Raw genomic sequence first — 25284 nt, forward strand, 5'->3', positions numbered from 1 at the left:
TATGTACAGCTTGTAGGTATAAATCTGATTCTGAGTGACTGTTGAGAATGTATTTAAGTTATTTAACATCTTTGTATAACAAAAAAAGCCAGAACAAATGAAACAATAAATGTATTTTAAATTATACTTGAAGTGTGCTCCTCTTTCTTCGCATCTGTTGAAAAAAAGGTCTACGTTCAGTGGTTGCAGGAGCCCCTGTGCCTCCCTCAGCACTACTCCTGACCTCTGGTCCTGGAGCCAGCCTGTACCTGTGGCTAATATAAGCCTCAAAAGGCTGTTAAGCCTGGTAGGGTGGCAAGTGTGTTGCCTAGATGAGTAGGATGGTGTATTTGCAGCCTGAGGTTGCATTATGCTTTGGGAGAGGTGAAATGATCCCCATTAATTGGTTGGGTAGTGGAGATCCTCATCTATTTGGTCCCATTGCAGTCTTCCCCACTTTGAAAGCCCCACACTTTGAGGTGAAGGGATGCTCACAACCTTCATGGGAGAAAATGTTATCCTTTTCTCTCTGCAGTAATTATGCCTTCAGAAGGCAGAATCAACAGCTCAGGAAACAGGCCCTTAACAAGCCCATCCTTGGCATCAATAAACTCTTACCAAACGAACTCTGAGATCTGTCCACCTTAGGTCCTTGAGCTGGCCCTCCGATCACAGCCAATGTAGTGCTTCAGAAGTTTAAATGTCGTTGTCCTCCTAGTATTACTGGGAGCTGAAGAAATGCCTCTATGCCAATTTTGCACGATGATGGAGTGACCTGTCTACAGCAAGGCCGAAAACCCCAGATTCCTGCTCTCCTCCTCAGATCTTCTGCTTTCCCAGTGAAACAGCTTGCAATGTATTCATTGACTGTTACAGAGTGCTCTAGTTTGGGATGGTTGCTGTGCCAGTATTTTGAGCAATACAATGTTAAACAACCTCAGGAGGTTGAGGGACTCCACCAGCTTTTCATGGGATTGCATTAGTCATCATACTTTGCTGGAGAAGTCATGATACCTTGGCAGAATGTCACTGTCATGAAGTGATTGCAAAGTTACTCCGATCAAGTATCTGGCAGGAGGTCAGAACAAGGGGGATGTGGCCAAATTTAGTCTGGCTGAATGACAATAATTAAAAAAATTGGCATTGGACCAGGCTACATATTGTCTTGCCTGATCAAATGTCTTTTTCTTCACAATGGCCCCCTGGAGCTATTTAGTACCTACAATTCATTTCAGCTGAGCTTTAAATAACCAGAGCCTGTTGCTGTTCATCTCACAACCTACTAATGACTTGAACATGGATGATTTGGGTTTGCAAAGCCTCTGAGGAAAAACATGGTGCCCCCATACGTGGGTGCATGCAATGAGATGCTGCTTCTCTGGACCACAGCTGTGGGATGGTTCACAGATGCTGCTTTTTCATATCGATGAGGAGAAAGCTAAGAAATCAACCAGCAGCCACCTGAGGTCCAACTGCTCAAGATGTTTAAAACAAACAAAAAACCCAACCCAAACCTAGCCCTGGAGTAGACAAAACTTGTGGTTGAAAAGATCTTATTGAGACAGCAGATGGTGGGCTATTAATTAGGAGACTATTTAGGCTATTGGGCTACTGTCTGTTGAGGCAGGCAACCAGGCACAGGCATCCTTGTCATCTCCCTCAATGGTCAAGTAGTCACATTACCATAAAGCACCTTCATGAGGCGGGGTAAGAAAAAACACATACCAATAATGGTAGTTCAGCTGGCAAGAGGTAACTTCCTACCCTGCAGTAACTTAATGGCTTTCATGCATGTGTCCAGGTACTCCTTCCGAATGGTTTGGCATCCTGTCGGGGCAGCTAAGAGTGGTCCAGATGATTCAAACAAGCAGACAGCCAACCTAAGTTGCTTGGCAGGCTGACTGGGCATGTAACAGAAAAACTGAGCTTGGAAAGAGCTTTAGCTACAGCTGTCCTTTCAGTGTACCCAACAGACTTCTGTACATCCCAAATTAGACTATTAAACAAGGGCTACTATGTTCTTGGTGGTGTGCTGGAGGACTTTGAAAACCCTGGCTTGTGTCTCCAAAGTGCTTCACAAAGTTAGAGGTGGTTATCTATTTCTCTCCTTCCCACGCATGAAAAATTCTTGCACTTATTTTACTTTCCAATCTCATCTTCCACTGTGGTGCAGCAATCACATCCAGGCCTTTAACCAACCCTTTAAGAGATGGCTTTACATAGAATCAGCACTGTCCATCACCAAACAGAGACAATGGTATCTTTATCCAGTATCATACTGACGTTAGTATCGTATCGCGCTGTTGCACTTCTCACAGCTTATTATCTGCAGCATCCACCCAAGGAAATGTTTAGTAAATCAGTGAGAACCCTGCACAACCAAGGCACCTTCCACTTTTGTTTTGCTTTGCCTCTTGTTGTGATGAGAATGATCAGCACCAGGCTCCGAGGAACCAGGCAGATACTTTGGCTGATGTTTGGTCCAGGTGGTTTTAAGCAAGAAGAGTGGATGATTGGAGATGATGGGATTGGAGATGGGGGATCCATGGAGGTCTACCTCCCGTCAAACCCTGCAGCATACCTCCCTGCCTTCTTCAGCTTCCTATCTGACCTTGCGTTACACTTCCTGGCAGTTGGGTAATGAGAAATCACAGGCTTGAAACCTCACAGCCAGCCTCCGCCAGACCCTTAAAGAGCTGCTAATGTGAGTCGTAAAGCCGCAGTAGCCTAGGATGTAACAGCGTTTTGACAGCTGTTCCCACAGAGGAAGTGGGTGAAGCTAGAATGTGTATTGTAAGAATTTGGGATTAAAAAAAAATTTAAAAAATGAGTATCAAATGAGAGACTTCACCTCCAGAAAAATAAAATGGGTTTCCTTCCCCCTTTTCTCCCATTGCTTTCCTTAGGGCCACTGCTAGGTCTTTGCAAGAAGGTGGTTTCAGCCCGCATCTGTGGATGTGCTGAGCAGGAGGGGAGCATGAGAACTGAAGTAAAACCCAATAAACAATAGAGATGCTTAAGCTTAGAAAGAAGTAAGGACTTGCCTGAACCTCAGATGTATAGGTCATCCTTCAGCTTCTAGCTACACATCTGAGGGATGTGTTTTGTGTGGAACTGTGTGTGTAATCCAGCTAGGAAACTAAACTAATGACTGAGCACAGAAGAAGGTAGAAGAGCATGTGCCTTTGTGAGCAAAAAAACAGAATGAGGAGGAAGAGAGAGAGAGAAAAAATAATAACGGGAAAATTTTATACAGAACTTCCTCTTACATAGGCATGAAAGATGAAAATCTGACTGTTACTTGGACAAAAATAAAATTAATCACCATGAGATGCGAGAGTCTGGTCTCAGATATTGATTCATCTTCATCATTAACATAGCTTGAGCTGTGTAGGTGCTTTTGAATATCTCGTTGGAGAGGTCCTAAATGAGTTACTTAAGAGACAGATGCTATGCCTACTCTCTTTCAGTCTAAATAGAAGTACAGACACAGAGTCAGAGAGATGAAAGAGGACTAGAAAGGAGATGTGAATTGGCCAAACACATGGCTTGGTCATTTTGAGAACCAGGCCTAGAACCAGGTGGTTATAAATGCCCTCAACACTATTGGAGATGTGAGGGTACTACTGGTGGCCAGGAAAAATACAAAAATCATGCTACACTTCAGTGTTCATATCCTGCCTTTCTGCAATGGGAAGCAGACGGGATAGCAGCATGATTTGTGTGTTTTCCTATGGATTTGCTTCAAGCCTGGCTCTCCAGGCTTATGCTAGAAACTGTCCCCTCCACTTCTGCCAATTACCAGTCTTGCACTGGGACTCGAAGCTGGCTGGAGATGATGCTAAACATATGACTCCCTTGTGTGCTGTTGGCTACAGTACTGGTGGGCTGTAGCCAGGCTAATAAAGGGTATAGCTGCTGTCAACTGCAAAATGGAGCATTTCCCTCAGAACCTGGGACATAAAGATAGTGAGAGGAGATGCTGCCAGTTGCTTGGAAAAAAGGAGGAGCCATTTCACTGCCTACGTCCTCTCCCAGGTCATCTCTGCTCCTACTTCCAAGAGTCACAGTGTCAATATAGGGAGTGGGTTAGGCTTTCTGGCTGCATCTCCACTAGTTAATTAAACATAGCTCTTATGCTGATGCCACCTGGCATAAAACAGCCCACATCCAACCTGTTAAATACTCTTGCCTTCCAGAACAAGGTGGCTCTATGCAAAATGTCTCCTGGGAATGGCCCTTGGCCCATGCTAACTCTTGAACCATGCCCAGGAATTGCTTGGGAGTGTGCTTTTACCTGAGCCAAAAGCACGCTGGGGATTTTCTAATATTTTAACAATATATTCAAGCAAGTTCCAGTGCCCAGGAATGTTCCTTGCCACTCTTTAAGTCTGCTAAAATAGATGTAGAAATTCAAGTGCTCTACAAATAATCCTCATACACTAAGCCCAGAGTATTTGTTGGTCAGTTCTCTCATTCTGCTCGTGGGGAAACAACATCTCAGGGAAGGCTGGCCTTCCCAGTTGACAAGGACTAAAGCAAGAAACAAGTCCATCACAGCTGCTCCAGCACATCAGCCTCCAGATACCCCTGAACTGATTTCTGTAGCATAACTATAACTGGACCTCACACAACTCATCACTTTTTGGATAAGACGTGGCCAGGCCTTAAAAAAGACCTCATGCAAAAAGATGACCAAAGCAGAGGTAATCCATTTGTGTGCTTATCACTATTGGTAGGCCCTGCGTAGCCTTCTGCTGCTTCTTCAACAGGCTCAAGGACTGAACAGCCACAGCTTCCTTTAATTATTTAACGAGGTACCTATATAAGGAATGTAGGCAGTGCAATCTCTACCTGTAGTTAACAGAGAGGTAATCACACCTAGAGAATAGCAGAGAGGGTAAGTGGTACCTCTCATGTGCTTCTTTCTGTGTTGACTATGTATACCTTGGGTTATTTGTATGTGTGTATGTGTCTGTGCTTGTACTCGTATATTTACATTTGCATATCCTATAAATTTAATGGCTGGCAGGATTCACTGCAGGAATGCCAAACCCAGGGACTGATATAAGAACTTCTGGAGTGAATAGAAATACGCTAATGGGCTCTGATCAGAGTGTGAAATCCCACATCCATAACATAAATGATGTTAGAATATTAGAATATCAGTTATAAATGTTATAGCCAGAGCCTGTGTTTCAATCCATTCTCCACCTCTCCTTTGATGATGAACTACCCATACAAAGTCTCTGATAGCAGCCCCTGTTTGCTAAGTGCACTCTGGCCAATAACTCCTGCCTTAAAGAGCTTGATATTGCGTCAGGTAAGGCAAAGGGGGAAGAGTTTCAGAGCTCTGGTTGTCCAGGGCCTTGCCCGCATCTCTAGGCTGTGTTTCCTTTCTTCTACCACCTCCAGCTCCTACTGGCTTTAATCAGAATTTAGACTTAGCATCAGAATAACACTTCTGTCCTGGCTACACTTTCATTTATGGCCTTCTCAGCTTCCCCAGGCAGCGTTATTTTCCAAGGTGCTAATTGCAAGGGCACTTATCATAAATTATCACTCATTTCTCCCCCTCACTTGCACGGAAGAATCCCTCAAGGGATTATGCTTATTAAAGCAGGACCAGGCTCTCTGTGAGCAATGTCCCAGGAGAACTGGGCAGCCTGCTGGGAGGACTGAGGGAATAAAGAGAAAATAAAGGTGGTTGGGCACTGAGGTGTAAATGGGAGGGATCTCCAGTGCTAGGGAATCCCCCAATATCTGCTGCAGAATTCTACCAGCTAACCCTACCTGATGATTCAGACGGAAGGACAAAGGATTCTGTGTGTCTGAGATTTCACTACTTTTTGTAAGGATTAAAGAGGGAAAAAATGGGCTTAGTTACTTCTACCAAGGTAGCACTTAAATTGAAGTCTTGGACACAGCTTAAAAAAAAAAGCATAAAGAAGACATTTGAGGTATTAGTGGGTGGCCTTTACCTGATTTTGTGTCTTGGCTAATTTATAGACTAGTAAATTATCCCAAGCATCAAGGCTGGTCTGCTATCATGTTTTCCACGAGCAACCTCTCCCTTATTCTTCTGTTTATTGTCTCCTGAGGTAAGGAAACCTCAACAAAACCCAAATTTTCCCTTCTCCAGGTGTGAATGACCTCACTTGTGCCTGTTAGCCTTTCTTTATTCCTTGTGACAAGTCACTGGCATATGAACCCAGCTCAGAAGCACAGGCTGGCTGTACAAGGACACAGTGAGGAGGGGGTATATTTATAACTGAGTTTTATTTCTGAATTGCATTGGCTATTAACTTTGAATTTGCTTTCTTTTAAAAAACTTACTGCTACTAGCTGATAGCTGGAGGAAAGAAAAAGAAGCCATTCTTAGGTTTTTTGGATGCTCTGGGCAGCCTATCTCAAAGCCCTGGGCTGATTATGATCTTGCCCAAACCATGCTTGGTTGACTCTACCATGATTCCCTCTCCCTGCTGGGCTGGCTCATCTCAGTTGCTACAACTATAATGGCACTGAAATGTTATTAGTCATCTACCATCAAGAGAAATTACTTTACAGAGAGTCAAATAATTTGTTTTCTAATTTCCAGGTCACAGCAAAGTGTGCGTGGAGGCTGCATACAGCACGTAACAGCAGACATGATGGATTTGGCATGAAGGTGCTTGTCCTAAATTGCTTCTCCTTCATGGGTCTCCACATTAGAGGTGTTGGAAATCTTCAATCAAGCAATCCTGTGGACTCCCGTGGGTGTCTCATGCTGTTGATTCCCTCAAGGATAGTTAGTGGTGTTTCTGAGTGAAATGGAAATGACTGTAAATACTGGGTAAGTGAAAGGAAAGATGGCAAATGCCTGTTTTGTGCAGATCTGGTTGGTTTCATGCAGGGAACTCAGCTGTTTTTTTTTTTATTGTGGCAGTAAATTGCGCTGTGAATTGAAAGTGCTGCTGTGGAGTGACCTGCAGTGTGAGGGCTTTGCTGTGGAGCAGCTGGTGGTACCAAGCAAGCTTTGTGTTACCTGATGGAGGCAAGGTTTTCACTTTCAGTCACGGCTAGAAACTACAAAGGTGGGGAGAAAAGGCACACATGAAGTTTTCTGAACCTTTGGGCAAGATTTGGTGACAGAAAATGAGCTCGAATGGGTTATTTCAACAGCTTAAACAGGCCGTTGGTGCTAGTGACTACAGCTGATGATTGGATAAAGTTTTGTTTTGTTTGTTTTTTTTAATCTGTGCAAAAAGCAATTTTTTGTCGGAAAACTGAAAAAGGATAATTTTTTAAATTAGAAAATGCAACTGTGATGCCTTATGAAAATCAAAGTTCAATTTCTTCTATTCCCACTCTCCTCTACAGACTGGCCTCCTGGTCACACCAGACTCCCCTGATGCACAGCATGTCCCCCCAGGGGCACTGTGGGGGATGAATTGGCTGGGGAGCTTGGTCTGCATCTCAGAGCAGGGACAGGGAGGCATTGGATCTATAACTCTCATAAACTAGCGCGGGGGAAAAAATATATTTTCAGTGCATGGAAGTACAAAGGAAGGGATGGCAGGGAGGAAATTTGATGAAAATAGCAGTATTTTCCATGGAAATCAGAGCATATTTGAACTGAATTGAAACCAAATTCTCCACTGAAAGCAAGTATTTATGGGAATATTTTACCCATGGTTATCTGCAGATAAGAGGATTCTCGGAGAAGATCATTATAATACTGAAGTCTCCTGATTCCACCTCTTGGCTCCTGTTGCCAAGATCAGCCTAAGGCCAACCTTACCCACACCGCCTCAGTTTTACACCTCGCTCACCTGATATCACTTGACATATGGGATGTGCTAGACCACTCTCAGAGAATGAAGGTTGTTTACATGTGAATCCATATTTCAGTTTTATTTTGGGATTCTTTATTGTCGAATCCTGATAGAAATCCATTCTATCAGATTTTACTCATTTAAAATTCAAAACAAGCAGCTGTGTGAAAAACCTTCTAATTGAAGTATTCAAGAGTTATAGAACTGAAGATATGTTCCATATTTTAGGAATTATTTATTTTTAATCAGATATTTAATTGGCTTAAAAAGTGTCATCTTTTTTTTTTTTTTTTCCTGTTCTTTTCTACCCAAATAAACATTTTGGAATATTCTTGCTTTTCACAGGGCTCTCAGTTCACTGTTTAAAAGTATCTGTCTGGTACATTTGTTGTAGGAGTCACTAATGGAAGGAAACAGATGCTGTGATATCCAGTTAGTCCTAAAAATCTGAGTCGGTAACAAATGCAAACTTTTTATTAAATCCTCCCCCCTAAATGCTCTGTCAAGCCTGCCTCCCACCTGAGCTGTAATTCAACTAGAGCTTATGGGAATTATTAAAACCACTGTCAAAGTTGCTTTGGAATTAATGAGCAATTACTGACTTCACCTTGGTTATTTCCAAACATATTGTCTGATTCTGGAGTTAGGGGAGACAGTGTGGCTCTCGTCCTTCCTTTTTTGGGTTGGAAATGCCCTCTATGCTGTCTTCTGCCCCAGAAGACAGCCAAATGCGGATTTCGTGTTGCAGCCTCGGTGCTTTGCTGCTGTTCGCATCGGCACCTCTCCCTTCCCAAAGGGATCTGCCCGAGTGGGTGGAGGACACCAAGCCACAGCAAACTGCCCTGTAGATCCTGATGGGTGGAGGTTAGATTGGGACATCTGCTTTGCTGGTCTCCATACGGCTTTAGCTTAATATATACTTGGGCGGTTTATGGAATAAGTAGGATTCCAGTGGGATGCAGCCTTTTTGGAAGCGTTGGCAGGATGACTTTTCCTCCACATTTTTCCCCTTCCCCCTGCGTTATGCTGTATTGTCTCTGTATAGCTTCATTAGTGTTTCTGAACCCAGCATTAGCCCTCTATAGCTCCTATAACTTCCTACCAAGCCTTCACTTCTCACACCCTGATGTTTCTCATACCAGTGACCTCAGCTCCTGGCATGTACAAGCCAGGCCTGTTATTTGTAAGCTTAGGGAAAGATCCCCAAAGGATACTCGCAGCCTTCCCGAGAGTATTTTCAGCAACATAAATAACAGTACTTGTAATGAGCTTTATGTTAGAAGTCAAAATATTATGTGCCTGCGTCTGTAGCATCTTAATTAGCTCTGAGCCAGGTCCAGGACTTGTTGCTAGTTCATGATTTTTGATAATTTTTAATGTTTAGAAATTAGATATTTAATATTTAGGAAAAAATGGAGACTTTTCCATTATTCTTTTTTCTCTCTGTTTTCTCAGGAAATACAGTTTGTTATATGTTTTAAAATATCAAATTTCTAGCATTCAAAAAAGAGCTGTAGTTAAATCCTGCTTTTAGGGGAAGGATGCTCTGCACTTGGTCTGGAACTACTGGGCTTTTCTTTGCTTTCTTCTTTCTTTCTTCTTGGTTTCTTTCTTTCTCTTTTTTGTTCTCTTTTTCTTTCCTTCTCTCAGAAGGTAAGAGCAAAAACCACACCAGACAACGATGTTGCTGTTGCTGGAGAAATTTGTGGTAAGGCCTGGCCCAAGCTGTATTTTGGACCAGGAGGTGACCAAATCCTGGTGCTATCTTGATCAAGATTTGTTAACTGACTCACTCAAAGGGTCAAGGCTTTGAAGAGTCCTGGACTAATATAGTGCTATATCGGGATGTCTATATCTGTATCTTATCCTTTTACAACTCCTTACGTTTGACATTATGGTCATGTCAAATATACTGATGGAGCTGAAGGTGACTTCACCAGCATGAGGTAGTGGTGCAACTTCCACTCCTTCATGTGAGAAGGAAAGCAGGACAGGTGAGACACTTCAGGTCATCTCAAAGGACATGAGATGCTTATGTCTGGGCAATTGAGTTCAGCCTTGGACCTCCTACATGCCAAGCTAGAAGGTATCACTGCTCTAACCACACTCAGAGAAAACTCTTCATGGTCTTTCATGATCTTTGAAAGTCGGGAGTGATTCAGCCCCAAGGCAAATAGTGCAAAGAGCTGTCAGCTCTGCCTGGCTGCCGGCCCAAGGCTCCCTGTGCTTTCTTGTGAAGTGCCTTCTTCCCAGCTCTGATTTCCCCACCATACCATACTCACCACACAAGCGTGCAGGAGACAAGGTCTACTTACCTATGCAGTGAAGGGCTGTTCCCACCTCACGAAAGGAGGCAAGCCAATGCCATACAGAATATGGGGCACTCAGGCAAAATGGCAGCAGCAGAAACTGAGTCCCTGTCCCCTTGGAGCCCAGGCCGGTGCCCACAGCCATAGCCCAAACGTCCTTTTTGCCACCAGGTGGAGCTGGGAGAGAGCTCCTTGGAATGGGCCAGCTGACAACATCCTGGGATGATTGCACAATCCCTGTGGCTAACCGAAAACAGGAATTTTTGTTTGGTTGTTTCCTCTGCCCCCCCCAGCCCAGGAAATTCATGTCTTTCGTACTGAGAAATTTACTCCTGAAAATCAAAGAAGGGGGAATCGGGTGTGGTTTTGTTTTCAAAGAACAAAATCCTGCTGAGATGTAAATCTGGCCACTGCAACTAGACCTTGGCCTGGCTGACCGTTGGCTGGGAGGAACAGCTAAGGCAATGCTGTTGTTGCTGTTTATTCTGTGCACAATTACTAGGTTGGCTCCTTGCTCCTGCTTGTGGTCACCTTGTAGCTTGGGACTGCCCACCCAGGCTTGCTGGGAACAAGGCTGGGTTCAAGCTTGTCTGATGGAGCTTCTACCCTCATCCCTCAGTAGTTGCTCGGGTGACGGCTGCAGCGTTGCTGACCGCTTCTTTTATTTCAGCCCTGAGCTGAAGTGTATGGAAACGCTCCGCTGACCCACTTCTCCCATCTATAAGAGGCTCTTAACCACAGTAGACACTGAGGCAGCTTCTCCCACTTAACAGCCTATAGGAGCCACTTAAAGTACCCTGCCGTGCCTCTCCTTTCTCTAGGCTGTACATTTTTCCCTCCACCCCCACTGCAGTGCTAGTGTCCAGTCTGATAGTCACACACAGGTCCAATTTACATGAATAAAATGAGAAATGGCCATGCTCTGCTGGCCTCATTCACTGTTATGAGCTGCTGCTTTGTGACTTTCACCCTGGTGTTGAGGAATCTTAATGAGACTTAACACTAATATGCATTATCAACAGCGGAAATCTATTGCACGAGGTTTGCCAGGTCTCCACAGATGAAGTCAGCTCATATCTGTCTGCCCCAGCAATATGCTGGGGAGGTCAGATGGTAATGGGCTCTGAGCTGAAAGCCATTTGAACACGTGAGCATAATGCTGTATCTATCTGTGCTAATATCTACTGCCTCTGAACAGGGCTCATCCCATGACAGTCACATCTGCTGTAACATGACTATTTGGGGCCCAGAAAGACTCAGTTCACCTGCAGCAGGTCAGAGGATGGGTCTATTGCTTGTATGTACTGTTAGGGGTTCAGTGGATGGATGAGGGCAAGCAGCTCAGCAGGCTGGGCTACCGTTTGGAGCCAGGATTGTGGTGCTGTGGTCAAGGCTATTCATGGTCAGGAGCTGGAGAAATTGAGGGTGAAACCAAACTAAGGTTCAGGGCAGGAGGATGGCTCTCGTGTTAAACTAAAACACAGGAAATAAGGGAAGGAGATAATAAAGGGGAAGGCAAAGGAAAAGTGTGGCCCTGGGACAGACCAAAGGTCAGAAAATACATTACACAAGGTCAGGACCAGGAAATGGAGCAAGTGTGGCTAAGGCAAGGTCACATATTGGAGATCATTCGAAGAGCCACTCTACTCTTATGCACGTTCTGCCCAGGCAAACCTCCGTTCCTGTCTGGTTAAAGAAGTGGCAGGTTCAGCAGCTGATGGAGACAGTTGCATGGATCTGGTCTGTACAGGTCCTGGATAATGTGGTGCCCTGTTCTCAGAGGGGGGAGACCCCACCCTGACCAAATGCCATTTGTCTGGCACCCAGGGTCCAACCGCCCACCTGCTAATCATCTGCTGCTCTTGTTTTCACTCTGGACTCAATATAAAATAACAGCGTAGGTGATTTCTTGTCTGGGCTGGTTCCTGTGTGATCTTTGCTCCAGCAGCAGGCAGAGCCTCTGCTCTTTTAGCGTGGAATGAGACAAGTCATTTGATGGCTTGTTTTTATTTTTTTAAACTGGACTGACCCTGAGATCTCTTGACTTCACCTCATACTACACAGTTCCCCTCCCTGTTTTTTTTTTATTATTTTTATTCCAGTGGGATTTGCTTTCCTTCTGTTATATTTTTTAGTGCTGTTGAACTTTAGTACTCCGTTCACAGGCTCTCATTTGCTTCCTTTCAGCTCACAGATGCTCTTAGTGCAAAGAGATGAAAAAGGAGACCTCTAAGGTGGAGCTGGGCTCTAGAAAATGGCTGTTGGGGCTTCCCTAGGCTTTGTCTCTGGGATGCAGACCACCAGTTTTCCTGTTTCACACGTTATGGTCATATCTTGTGGCCACAGCCAAAGGTCCAAATTTTGCAGTAATAAAAATGCTCAACTGTGATTTCAACTAAACTGCGTTTGGGGGACTCTCTCCTCTGATTGCATGTAAGGATGGTACTTCCTTCGCCAAAAATAACCAGCATATTTCACGTGAGCTGGCAGACAGGCTCTGCTTCACATTTGCAGTGTAGTGCAATGGCCTGACCCCCCATTTTTTGGTGCTCACACATCAGGCAGGGCTGATCACCTTCACCCATACCCAGTGCTGGCAGTGCCTGGCGTGATTGCTCCTGGAGCAGAAGTTGAGCTGTAAGCAGAGGCTGGTCCCTCAGAGGAGCCTCTCTAGATGGGACCTTCTCACCCTGAAGCCTCGTCTCAGGCCCCTTCCCATTAACACGTCTCCTCTATTTGCCAATGCCCAACAGGTCCATGATGGGTGCATTGTAAGGAGGAGAAGCGAAAGGTCTCTTCTCACCACCTTCTGCACCTCCCCATCACCAGTACAAATGACCCTCGCTGGTCAGCTGACGCTGGGCAGAGGAGAGAAACCTTTTCTCCCAGAGTGTCCACCCACTCAGTTTTATGTACGCCCAACCAGTGTGTTTCTACCCTGTATTTTTTTTGTTTCACCCAGCGGTGCCATTCCTTCCTCAGGCTGGTTTATTTCTTTTCCATATGCTCGGCATCCTTCACAGGGCTGCTGGAAAGGCTTTGCAAGCTAGCATGGAGGTAGCATAGGTAATAAAATACATGTTACCGAATGCTATGCAAACAAGTGAGGTCACTGTGTTTAGTAAATCTGTTTTTCCCCCGACTGAGGATAAAACCTTGTTCTCTCAGAATGCTGGAAAGTCTAACGCCTTCCTTTTTTTCCTCTCCTTCTTCTTTATTCATTTTTAATTCCCTCTGTTGGTTGCCCTTGTGAGTATCCCATCTATTTATCCAATGCTTATTATTGTTGTTAGGTAACTGGCAAAGATCAGCATCTTGGTGAGCAGTCTCCCAGCCTACAATACTGCCTTTTTCTCAGCCCCAGCAAAGAAGCTGAGGACCACTAATACCAGCCTTATTTTTGTTGGCGCTTTCCAGAGCTGGAGCCACCCAGTCTTTCCTTGCAAAGTGCTTCTTAATCAATACTAAACAGCTGACAGTGCAAGCAGCTTCCCTCTGCAAACAATTATTAATCAATGTCGGGGGGCTTTGGTGGCGAAGGGGATGCAATAAGCCTTTAGGATGGGAGTGAATGGGAGGTTGCACGAATTGGGTTTTGGCAGAGGGGATATGTGTTTATGTCAGGTATATGCTTACACGATCTCGAGAGCAGAGGGATGAACGCTGCCCTGTGTTGGTACCCAGGACCTGATGTCACTTGTGCCAGTGTGGAATGGGAAAGATTTCTTCTGGTTTTTTGGGGAGGTTTTTTTGGTGTGTTTTTTGTTTGGTTGGTTGGTTTGGTCTGTTTTCTTTCATTTTGTTTTGCTGGATTTTTTTCCTTTCTCCAGTATTTGACAATTCACATCAAGCCTAGACTTAATTTTAAGTTTTGGAGTAGCTCAAGTTGTGTATTGACACTTTGTCTAATTTAAGGAACATTTAGGTTCTTAACTGGATAAACATGGTTAGAAAACAAAGGCTTACAAGAGTTAAAATTCAGAGAAAATAAGAAGAATTGGCTCTACCTGAAGACTGTTTGAATTTAGCCTTAGATCCTGAACCGCTTCTGAATGCACTGATTAAAATATTTAAATTCCTTCAATTTAAAAGGAATTCTTCAATTGCACTATAATCATTTTCTGTGAAATGCATCTTCTGGGAAAGGAATAGTTGGGCAGTTTAAATTCTTGGAGAGCAGAAGCAAAAAGCACTCTTTCTGACCTTGATATTGCAAAGACCTGTCTGAGAGCCAATGGGAAATATTCTGAAGGAAAGTTTTCCTGTTGGAAAAAGCCAATTTGATAAAACTGAAATGGTTTGCAAATGTTAATCCTGATGAACTTTCATTAAAAAAAAATTTTGGTTTTCAGTTTCAGAGAATGTGTTTTCATTTCCATTTTTTATTTTAGGTGCTGTAGCATATTGGTTTTATAAAAGCAATAAACCTCGAACTTGGTCCAAAAATTTGTCTTTATTGAGAGGAACACTTTTATCAACTGCAAGTGTCCTTTATTCTCAGAATTGTGTTTAGTAGGAAATTTTGAAAATATTTTGCTTTCCTTTGGATCCAGACTGGAAAGATATTTGAAAGCATGGGATTTACCACAGAATGGAAAATTTGATTTGTCTCCAGCTATGGTGCTTGCAGGTAACAGGCACTTTATGGTGTTCTTTAAAAAGGATATGGGAATAGATTGTGGAATAGACTTTCCAGGAACATGGTAGAACCCCCTGTTGCTTGAGGAATGCTAAAGCTGATTTGACAAAGCCCTGGAGAACATGTTCTTGAGGGCAATTTGGTATTGGCAGGCAAGTGGATGGGTTGACTTAAGACATTCTTTATGCTTCCATGAAGGGAGGACAAAATGTTTATTTTGGTTTCAGGGTTTAATAGGTTTGGAGATTTTTCAAGCTACTGGAGGCTTCAAAATTAAAGTATTCAGCCCAGAGAATTCTCCATATTTTTTTTTTTTTTTCTTTTCAGGAGGACCAAGAGCAATCTGAGCAGTAACAAAACTACAGTTACCTGCGCAAAACCTTTCTCATGTTACACTTTGGGCCACAAAGCACTTTTCCACCTGAAGGATGAGCTTTTATAGGGGAATGTTTTCTCCCCTCCATAACCGCACCATTGAATCCCCTTCAACCGTCAGTGAAATTGACATGGGAAAAGTTTAATCAGGGAGAAATAAAATTCCTCAAATGAATATTAATTCATCAGTTGTTTTCTACAGTAGGGATAACGTCTCATGGCTTCCTCTTCTTCGTTTCCGTTGGCTGTTGACATTTCCCTGGGGCTTTGCAAGCAGCCGTGTTTTCTTCAGAATGTGAAGGCTTTCTTGCCTTTCAGTTTTCCAACTGCATGTCAGGAAGCCAAAGTCCTTGGAAATGTCGACTCAAAAGGGAAACAGGTGATGTGAACTCGACATGAGTAAGGCTGGAGGATGGCTGCAGAAGTATGCCGTTCCAAGAGCTTTATATATAGATGTTGATCTGCTGGAGCATGAAATGACCCTGCTGGTCTATTTTTTTTCTTTTTTTTTTTTTTCCCCCTCTTTTTTTTTTCCCCCCTTCCTTTCCTGACTCTTTTAATTGTGAGTGTGCTTTTCACTGTCCAGTGGGTTGTGTGTTTTGGATGAGGAGGCACCTCCTGCTCTCTCACGTGATAGGATTCAAGGACGGGTCCACCAAGAGCATTAGGAGAGCAGATAAAACCTCGGGAAATCTCTGAATCCAAGTGTGAGTCATCAGAAGAGATGATTTGAAAGGACAGCTGTACTAACATTGACTAAGATGCCTATTAAAAATATTGGCAGTCAAAGAAGGATCACTCAGTATTTGATCATCCATTTTGGAAATTAGCAAAACAATCCACAGAGATTCTGAATAATATTTTCATGTCAAGATAAGGACTTTTCATTTGTGGGTGTTTTTTGCATTTTATGATTTCCTCCCAGTTTTACTCAGGAAATCGTAGAAACAGAAAATACTCCTTTGGTGGGACTGATATTTGAAACAAAACCAGAAGCCTAGAGTATGTTTTGCAAGCCTAATTATGATTTCCCCCCATGATCCATTATTCTTTTTATTAACCTGTGGCAAACTGCCTGAGGGTTCTGGGAAATGAGCAGTTAACTCTGTGTCCTCTGGCGCTCAGTTTGTGGGTGTTTTACTGCCTGGATAATGCATGGGGCTTTTGGGGCAGTTGTAGCTTTTGTGGGAAAATCTTCAGTGAAGAAGACCCCTTTCCCATGGTATCTAACAGACACTGCAAGATATGCTCTGTCTCTGCGAAGCCCCGTGTTCAGGTGTGGTTTCAGGACCACTTCACAAGGTTTATGCCTGCACATGATGGTCCTAGGCCTACATGTATTTTAGCTATCAGGAATGGCTTGCTAAGTCCAGTAAGGTGTCCATTCATTCAGAGCATTAGTACAGCTAAGGTGAGGGGCAATGTTGAACCTCAAACCCTTGAAAACAGAAGGAACTGGCTGTTTTTTTGTGTTCATTCCAGGGTGGGATGAGCCTGGTGCCTCCCATGCCCAAAGACAGGTAGAGAGTTAGGATGACTTTGGTGAGGAAGGACCCGCAGCCAGATGCCTGGGACCAGGGTGAGCTTCAAGCAAGGGATTTCCCTTGAGTTTCTTTCCAGGGAATCGCAGCCTTCAGCTTCTGTCAGTTGATCCTTTCTACTGTCCCCCTTAACGCGTCACCCTTGCCAGAGCAGGATGCAGCAGCGTAGGAGCTTTGCTGGGTGTCTGCTCACTCCAGAGATGTGAGGGTATTAGGACTGGATTCAGTGTGGAGACCTCTTGGGACCTCTTGGGACCTATAGATGTAGCATCTCTATATTGGCCCACATTTCCCCACCTGTCTGCTGGTTCAGGGCTTGTTGGATGCAAGGGTTGCCTTTGCTGTTTGTGTGAATACAAATGATCTTTTTGATGCGAACAAAATAATTTTTAATGGGGAAATCATCTTTAACTGAGGGGATAAAAAAGTGTATTTCCCTTTTTTTGCCAGAGCAGAGAGGGGCAAAACCTCTTTTGCTTTTGTAAAGACCTAGTCCCAACATTTCTTTAACTGAATGAATTAAAAAGAGAGCGTGTGAATTTTTACTATGACTCTACAGCCTATTCTTTTCATCAAAACAAGCAAGCAAATGAAAGTTTAAGAAGGAAGGTACTTAGACGTGTCATTTTATCACAGCTAGATTTGCTTATGCTTTGTCAGTGATGCTACAGTAGCTCTGCTTTCTGATGTAAAAATACCCTATACGGACGGAGCTCTGCTCATTGCACAGAAAACTCAGCAGAAACAGGACCAGAGACACAACCTTTGTTCCAGTTCTGTGCCATGAAGACCTGACCTGCATGTTTGTGTGAGCTTATGTGTAAATGAAAGCGTGAATACAAATAATATGAGCAAGAAACAATTTTTCTTTCAAGTACCATAGATGTGCTACTTTTTTGTGAGCTTTCATGTATTTTTTTACTCTGCATCAAGACAAAGTTAAGCTCTCTGAGTCATAGAATCATAGAATTGTTTAGATTGGAAAAGAGCTTTAAGATCATCAAGTCCAACTGTTGGCTCTAAGTGCTTGTCACAAAATAAAAGACACATGCAGGAGGCCCATGGTGGAACATCCAAAGGCCTGGTACATTTAAGAGTGACCAAAGATATATTGAACTTTGAATTTAGACCTCCCGTGTCCAAGATGAGGTGCAGCCCCACACATGACAGATGCTGGAGGGAGGGTGACGGTCTGATGGTGCTCATGCCATGACAGCTAAGCCTTTGCTTTTTGCTTCATCTTCGCAGGTTATCTTCCAAACAGGTCCTCAGTGATTGTATGTGATTGCTGTAACTTAATGGTCCTGATGTTGTCCGCCCTGTTTCAGAGGAAAGGAGCAAGGGACAGGAGATCAGCATCCTTTCATTCCCCTTGCCTGTGCTAATTCTTAGAGAAAGTCACTCTTTCTCCAGAGATGCTTTACATTGCTCTGGCTCAAGCCAGGCTTTCAAAACCTCTCTTCAACCATATGTCCCTTGCAAAAGCAGGGGATCTTTCTGCCTTTCCAGCCTTTGAGGAAAATGGGAAGAGCTGAATGACTGGTGAAGGAAACCATCAAAAGAGAAACACAATTTCATTCTTTCCCCAAGGTACGTGCTCTTTCCAAAAGTCATCCTCCTGCCTGCCACCATAGTACCAGATGACATTCAGATCTGTGCTACTTTCTAATGAAAATCTATTTTCCCATAGTGCTCATGTTGACAATCTGCCAGCAAAGGTTATTAGATACCATCCATAAAGCCTGTGGCACATTGACCTGTTCTGAGGGAATCAAGTGAAAGCCTATCCTCTCCCCAGCCAGAGCCCACCCAGTGAGAAGCAGGCTGGTGCGTTGACTAAACTCAGATTATTCTGTCCAGAAAACTACGCTTTTAATGGATTAAACATCTCTGTGTTTTATGGTTGCCTTCTTAAGAGAGAGAGTCATTACAAGAAGAAAACGTTGAACCAGTGTATATTTTCATCTTTTGATTCAGAGTAATTTTTCTTTCCTCCCTCCTCCCTGCCTTCCTCCTCTTCTGCTTTTCTGCATATAGAGAAGTAAATTTTGTCTCCGTGATATTTCTTTGGCTGAACATGATTCAGCACCGCAGGCGCTCTAAATCAAGGTAATCAAAATAATCATGTTCTTTTAATCCATCCACTGGTCCCAACCCTGTGTACTACATATATATTTTTTTCCTAAGGTTTGGCTCTGACATCACTGAAATACTTCAGCAAAATATCAGGACTAATGTCGGGAATAAACCAGCATTGTTAGTTCCTCCTTTCATCCAAAGCCAAACACCTGCAGCTCTCCACAGGCCTCAAAGAAGGCCTCGCTGCCTAGAAATGCCCAAACAGGACTCCTTCTCCAATGCTATGCTGCTGCAAGAAATGGATTCATTAAGGGGAAAAGCTCAAGTCATAGATTCCAGGAGAATTGCAAAGAGGAAAAAGTAAAACCCACAATAAAAAACAAAGAGGAGGGCCAGATCCTCAGCTGATGTCAATTAGGAGAGCTCTGTCAATGTCGAAAGCTGTCCTGATTTACTCCAGCTGAAGATTTGGCCCGGGATCTTCAATCTGAGGCTCCCAGTGGCTATGCAAGGATGTGGTGGCAGCACTGCTTTTTCTCATGAAGACCTAGAAATGGGCTCTTGGGTTAATTTTCTCCATGTTCACTGAACTCAGCTGATCTGCACCAAGGTCTGCTCAGTAGAAAGCAATGTGCTCACTCTCCCTCTGCCAGCCCACCCAGGCTGCTATATGTTGCTTCCATGGGTGGGGATAGTGATGGTGCAATGAATTTGCCCCTTGAGAGGCTGCGAGACTGATAAGGAGTATGGGAACTCCACGAGGAAGGCGGGTAATATCAGATATCTGAGACTTTGGTGAGGCCAAAGCAAAATTTGTTTGTGCTCTAAATCTGCTGTTTGCTGTCTGAGTAGCTTTCTCCTATTGCTTCCACCGCTCTGTGTCAACTAAATCTCCTGGAAAACAAAAATTTTCGGCTCGGGTACAATATTTAATACCATACTCATGCACTATGATCTTTAAAAGACTGAGGTATCTCTACGTGGTGCCAGACTGGATTATGGGGAGACTAGCTGGAACTTAGTGCAAGACTCTGCACCATACTCCACTGCTCAGTCTAAATGTTCCCTAGCTTTGGAGCTTCTTATGTAGGAAAAAAACCCCGGCTGACCTCCATATGACCACTACAGGTGGTTACCACTGCTAAGAGTGGAGGCTTTGGTGCCTAAATCTTGATATCCAGGAAATTATGCATATAGATGCATCTAAAAATACATGCAGCTTTTTAAAATTTTGTGCCTGCTCTTCCTGCATATGTGTACCTTGAGAATATGAGGTCTGGGAATCAGCAAGAACAGTTAAATTTTACACCCAGTCTCTGTATGCTGGTATCAGGGAGACTACATCAGTTCCTCATTTGAAATGTTGGCTTTGGGAAATCACTAAAAGTTCCTGGGAAGTAACCAGCTTGAAGTTTCAAGGAATCTCACTGAGAGGCTCTGACTAACAGAAAAAAACAAAGGCTGAAACTCCTTTTCCAGCTAACCATTTATTTTCCCAGAGAAGTTCCTTATTAATTTTTATGGTGCACAAATGCCAGAAAACCAGACACCATTAATTAGTGACTGGTTTTGGTCTTCATACTCAACTCAGTTCAGCCCAAGTCAAACTGGGATTTTTTCTTCTCTTTTTTTTAAGGTTTAGAGAAAAATACATACGTGGATAGATTGATTTTGTTGTTTCTTTAATTTTCCTGAACAAGTCTGGTCCCAATTTAAATTAGTGCAATTTTTTTTATTCCTATCACTGAGACCCTCTATCATGAGATGTTGTTCTTCACCTCTACTCCATGAGTTCTGTTAGTAGCTGACACATGCCATAGTGCTTTATGGATAGATACAGAATCTTGAAGACTGAAGTCCATTTGTTTTAGATCTTGACTCAACATGTATTGACCCAACAGATGCTCTTCCACTGATTTCAATGGGTGTCTTTAGGGTGGTAGGCAAGAACCATTTTGCGAAGTGCCTTGCTGAGATGATAGACACAAGGCTGGATGTGCAGTGCCTCTCCGCCAGCTCTTCTACTCCAAAAGCAGGAGAAGAAAAGCAGGAGACAACAGATCCGCAGCAGATCCCTGCCCCATGTCTGCACAGAAGGCTCCAGCAGCAGTAAGCATTTTGGCTGCCAGAGTGGCACCAACAATATGTTCCTCCTCTGATATAGGGGTCCTTGGACTTGACTTTCATCCCTCATGCCTCACAGGGACTGTTAGCCAGAGGATGGATTTGGATGGGCCCCTCTGTTTTGAGCCAGGTTTATCATGGAAGGCAGAGGTTCTCTTGACCTTAATCATCTGGTGTTTGAAGAAGGCATGTGCGACAGACATGGTGACTGTCAAGGACTAATCTGCAGTTTATCTCTTTGCTGTCAGTTGCTGACAGGTTTCTTCCTCATGTGGAGTTTGTTTTAAGGCTTATATAGTAGGTCCATCCTTTAAAAAAGCAGATAAATGCACCAAGAATCCGATCTATGAAATTCTTGAACCCGAGAGGATTTGAGTGTAATGAGTTATTGTCCATTGGGACTGGTAAAGGATGATATTTTGTTGAGTACTGCATCTGCCAGTAAATCACACAGAAGTCTAACTTTTAATCTTTTTGTGTGTTGAAAGCATGCCTTAGGTATTGTGTTAACCCTTTTCTTGTCAAACTCTATTGCAGCACTGTCTGTAGAACTGGACCGTAGCTAGTTGGAGAGCACAGCAGCCATATAAAGTTAGGGCTTCCAGAGGCCCACAAGAGGTGCAGAAAGGGCATTCAATGAGATGTCAGTGCCTAAAGCGCTTAGGCCCCAAGAAAAAAAGTCGAGCCTAAATATCTAAGCCCAGTTTGGTTTCAAAGCCTTGGAGATTGGACCTACAGGCAGCATTACACAATGGGGGTATGGCTGTATAATACACCATCAACCCAACCCAATAATATGCTTCTGACTCCATAAGTCTTGGGTTTGTGTCTGGGTCTTACTGCAAGTCCAGCATTTCTGTTCCAATTCCCACAAAGTCAGGAAAATAAACCTGCCTTACAAGGTGTTTTTCTGTATCCTCTACTGTCAGGTTTGGTGATAGTTTAGATTGGTTACATCTAATGTTGGTTTTAGGTGTAAAATTCATTAAAATCTCTTCATTCACTGGGAAAAGATTTGCTTCATTTATGGAGGGGGTATTAATGGTATGTAACTGGTCCCAGCTGAGAGAAGAGCCCATTATGCTAGTCACCGTGCATATGGTGGCTAATGACTGACAATAGCCAATTTACAAATTTACCTCCCAAATAATCAATTCCTCCTTTTTTTGATGACATGAATGACCTCCTTGGTAGACCCTCTCTACCTATATTATCTAGAGGAGTGTGTATAGTTAGCTTGAAGAGGTGGGTAAGGCTAGGGCTGAAAGTTGCAGACTTCTTCACCCACAAAAGGGGGAGGTGGGAAGGAGGTAGGGTGGCAAATTTTCCGCTTCACTGTCCTGTGGTTTCTTTCATCTGCAGTTCTCAGCATCCCACCTCATTCTCACTCCCAGATGCTGTGCAATAGTCATCAACCAATGTTGATCAATCCATCCAGGTAGGTTTGTTTGCTTTTTTTCACCACTTTCTGCTTAATGAAATAGTTATTAAATAGATGAGCCAATTCCAGAAGCCAATGTAAATCAGAGCACAGAAACACAGTGGACTGAAAGCGTTTTGCCTACAGGCACTGCCAACTCTTTTGAATGAGAAGACAAAGTGAAAATTGGAGATCTGTGTGTTTAGACCACAGAGCTGGGAAAATGGAGTTGACTGAATGTATGTTGGTGAGAAATGGTGTGAAAATTACATGTCTTCCAGACTCAAGCACAGCTGTAGAGCACCCAAGGGTACGCGCTGCTCTGGGTTTCTGCTATTCTTGGCTCTCTTAGTACCTCTTAAGTGGCAGATGACATCTTGAAAGTCTCCATACGTGACATGATCCGTGTGCTCTGTAAAAACTCCATGCAGGATTAACATGCTGTTTGCTTAGGAGAAAATCTTGAGGTCTTGGAGAGGCTGAAACTCAGTGTCATTCAGGGGAATTCGCTCACAGAAGTTGCCCGAGTGGAGCACGCAGGAATTTCAGAGCCTTGGGAATGGCTTGTGCGTGTACAGCTTGACCTTATGTACATAGTACGCGTGATATTATACACAGCAGATGAGCAGATTGTGCAAGGAATGCCGTACGCACTTTTAGTGGGTTGGTTATTACAGGGGGATAAGAGGAGTAAATGGTCTCTCTGGGAACAGCCTGCCTTGCTTTTCTGTTATACGCCAGTGATGAATAGTACATGTGTGGGCACGGAGATCTCTAAAGAGGCTGGTTTATAGCCCAGCGACTTTACCAGTAATACCTCACTCTTTTTTCGATGTTTGCCTGAAATCTCTGTTGACATTACAGTTTAACTGAAGGCAGACTGGCTTGTGGCTTAGGAGATCTAGGTGCAAATCCCAAGTGGGTTTCTGGACAAGCCACTTTAACCTCCCCATGCCTTGGCTTTCCTCTCAGAAGTGAAATGTTTTTGTTTTAAACAAAACACCCCCCCCCCAATGTTTTTTTCACTCTAGATTTTATATTTTAGATGGAAAATTTCTAAAAGTATTTCCCCACCCCGGTTCCAGTTGGAAAACATTTTTTTTTGTGGAAAACACAACTTTTCCCATAAATTGTTCTGAACTCTACCAAAGGAAAGTGCAATATAAGATCTATTATTCTTGTGGTGCGTTTGGGGTCAGGATGCATTCATTGGTCACGTAGCCTTACCCTGTGTGCTCTCCTGGAACGGGAGTGCTGATGGGAGAGAAACCCTCAAGGACATGGTTTTGGGTTTTTTTGGTCTATTTGTTTTTTAAACATTTCTAACCTCTTCTTAAATGCAGGCTTCTGCTCCTTTTTTCAACTGTTTCCAAAGGGAGGCATCCCAAATCTGTTCCTCAAGACTTTTTTTTCTATCTGGAAGTACCACACACAGCTCTTATTACCCTCCTTTACCTCTCCCCCTCCCCACTCTTCATCCTCTCCCCCGGATCCCTCCCAAACACTTGGGTTTGGCTCATTCCTGAAGCCAGTTTGGTTTTCCTTCAAGAAGCCTTTCCGCAGCTCTTGTTGCAAACCACACATTAGCAAGGCAACGAACTTCTCCAGCCCACTTTGCTCCTTGCTAGCTGTTGTGAATCCAGGAAAAAAACAACTGTCCTCAAGAATAACAAACATGCTTTCCCTGTCTGAAGACCTAGGTGAAAAAGTAGGATGTTCACATCCTGAACCACAAAGTCATCAAGTCAACATCCCTGAAGTCTGTAGCATGACGGTGATTTGCAAGGAGCTGTGCAACTGAGCGCCACAACGCTGAACTCTTTTACCTACCCTTTGGTGGATTCACTGTCTGGTTTGGAGCAGAACCCATGACCTGGATGGGAACGTTTAGTCTAAAAGGGAACCTGGAGTCTAATTGTCCTTTGGTTTTGGCTATGCTAGAAGCAAAGCCCTGGTGTGTGTCTTGCAGAAAAGGAGCAAACCCAAAGCTAGTCAAAGCTGATTTGCTTTGGTTTATTTTGTTTAATTTGCATGTACCTAAACCAAGAGAAAAATGGTTTAAAAGTGGGGTGTTTGAGCAGAGAAGCAAGAATGTGATCAAGGAATGTGAATAGAGAGCAATTTTCCAGCAGCTGGCGGTGATCGTTCAGGATGTGTTTGTACCCAGCTCTCAGATCTCAGGCCAGGACCTCTGCTTTTCTCACTTGCTATCAGACTTGATGGGGAGTTGGGACTCTAAGCAAGATGCAAGGAGCTTTCTTGAGACTACAGTAATGAAATCTAATTATTAGTTAGATGTCTTGGTTTATAGATGGGTATGTATCAGTGCATTCATCTGCAGAGAGGCAGACTGGAAGGCACGCAAAATGTGTGGGATCTGACTTTGGCTTTGAAGAGAATTCTGTAGTTTAAAAAACACTGTAAACTTTACCAAGAAGCTAATCCCCTTCCTTACCCTCTCTCCTCCAGATTGCTTGAATAACATGAATCATTCCACCCTGTAAGTGTCAGAGAAGGAAATTTTCATCTTAAAGCATTAATTCTTTTTCTGGGACAAAATGTTATCAAAATCAATTTATTCCCATGTGATATTTCCATCTCTTTTCCTGAAAAAGAATATTCCAGAGTAAAACCTCCCAGAAGCTCAACAGCTATCTAGATCCTAATAAATTTTTGGCAGTTCCTTGCTTTGTCACTGCTGCTGGTTAAAAAGCACTGATAAAACCAACCAAACCATTGTCAGACAGTGTTGTAGTACCCCACTCTGCACCACTGGAAAAGACTGTGCTGGAGCCATCACTGAGTCAAGCTCAGGTTCTTTTTTGGTACACAGCAAAACCTTGAGATGTTCTTCAGGTCACAGCTGTCAATGTTGACTTTCAAATGCAGGTATTCTCAAACGCTGACCCTCCTTTCTTCTCTCCTATTCCTCTTGTGGCTGATGTTTTATTGTTTACTCAGGGTTGCCTGTTTCTCCTTCCTGTGCCAAAATCCCTCTTTTTCC

Source organism: Platalea leucorodia (assembly GCF_965183815.1).
Source record: "Platalea leucorodia genome assembly, chromosome: 1".
Classification (NCBI taxonomy): domain Eukaryota; kingdom Metazoa; phylum Chordata; class Aves; order Pelecaniformes; family Threskiornithidae; genus Platalea; species Platalea leucorodia.